General features: G+C 42.1%; 1 non-coding gene across 1 annotated transcript; it reads left to right on the top strand.

The window, feature by feature from the left end:
- The first annotated feature begins 348 nt into the window (after positions 1 to 348).
- Positions 349 to 532, top strand: LOC115934902 (U2 spliceosomal RNA). Its single transcript, XR_004070635.2, has one exon. It is a non-coding gene; the product is annotated as a U2 spliceosomal RNA (small nuclear RNA).
- Positions 533 to 1781: the final 1249 nt, after the last annotated feature.

Here is a 1781-nt window from a genome sequence, read left to right as displayed (position 1 = left end):
GTGTCTCAAGGGGTCTGGATCATTTACTGCAATAATTCAGTGGGATCATGTGACAGTGCTCAGGGTCTAAGACAGGCACACAAGAAACACACTACTGCTGCATGGTCTTCTTTAGCAGCATGTGGAAATGTTGCAAACCATGGGAAGGCTTGGATTAACCCCATAAAGGGACAAAGCAAGGAAAGAACTGGCTAGGATTCCCAACAATCTTGGAGTTCAAAGGACCCATGGTAGGGCTGTTCTGGAGTGTTGGTGGGATAATAATTATTAATAGTTCCATTTGGTTCCTATAAAAACAATCACTTCAAAAACATTGATTATTAAAAGTCTCGTAGAAAATTTATTTTTACCACTACTCGGCCTGGGTAAGATCAAGTGTGGTATCTATTTATATCAGTTTAATACCTGATACATCCTCTATCAGAGGATAATATATTGAATGGATTTTTGGAGCTAGGAGATGGACTAGTAACTTGCCCCACTCCACCCATTGACCTGGTATTATAGTACCTCCAGGAATGGTGCATCCCCTTTGGGGTATAGAATGGTTGCAACAAAAAGTAGATCAAGGCTGGGTGTGGTGGTTGATGCCTGTAATCCCAACACTTTGGGAAGCCAAAGTGGGAGGATTGCTTGAGCTCAGGAGTTTGAGACCAGCCTGGGCAACATGGTGAAACCCCGTCTCTACAAAAAATAAAATAAAATATTAGCTGGGTGTGATGCAATGTGTTTGTAGTCCCAGCTGCTCAGGAGGCAGAGCCACTTGAATCCAGGAGGTAGAGGTTGCAGTGAACTGAGATTGCGCCATTGCACTCCAGCTTGGGCAACAAGAGGGAAACTCTATCTCAAAAAATAAAAAATAAAAATAATAAAGAATTTTTTTTAATTACTGGGAGTAACAGTGTCAAAGTTTTAATGTTGTCTTTCAGGGATAAGATGACAAATGGCTTTTCCTCCTGCCTCTCTCTATATTTCTATACTTTCCAAATGAGCTACAAGAATGTAAGTGTAGACATTCATACTCAGACTGACTGGCTCCACTATCTAATACCCAGGTGGCCCTGGACTAATTTCTAATCTCACTCTACTTCCATTTTTTTCTGTAAATGGGGATTCTGTTAATAATGCCTGCTTTCATAAAGCTGTTGTGAGAATTAAATGAGGCAATACAAGTAAAGGTTTAAACAGAGCCTGGCATATAGTAACTACACCCACATTTTGGCTATTTTACTATTACTGCTATACTTAATTGATTCTAAGACTTACATTTTTCTCTTTCATTTTTAACTGCTTTCTAATAGGGGTATATCTCATAGCTGATGATATGACATGCTTAATGGACAACCCTTTTTATTGTCTTGGTGACTTTGGTGGTTTGATGCAGTCAGTCTGAACAGCTGTGCAGTTAGCTTTGCACTGTTGCAGCCTAGGTCAGAGGCTCTATCCCTTGGGCTATGTGGTATTTTGAACTTGCTGATTACTGCTGTTTATGAAGGCCTTATTCACAGGCCAATAGCTATCTTTATGAAGGCGGACCCGACAAATGCATGGGGTCCACAGTTGCCTTCAGAAGATAGCCATGAGGGGGCTGGTGAGCAAGCAGACACTGGCCTTCCTGTCCTCAACAAAGCTACTGTCCCCCAGTGGGGGCTTTGCTGAGCTGGCTGCTGCCTGTCCTTGGATTACACAGGCATAAATGCTCTGGCCTCTTGGGCTTCTGGACAGATTCTAGTGGGCCTCAAAGGGCTTAATACTGAAAAAGCTAAGGCAGTAGTCCATTT

Source organism: Gorilla gorilla, chromosome 4 (assembly GCF_029281585.2).
Source record: "Gorilla gorilla gorilla isolate KB3781 chromosome 4, NHGRI_mGorGor1-v2.1_pri, whole genome shotgun sequence".
NCBI lineage: Eukaryota > Metazoa > Chordata > Mammalia > Primates > Hominidae > Gorilla > Gorilla gorilla.
This window is presented reverse-complemented; position numbering and strand designations above follow the sequence as displayed.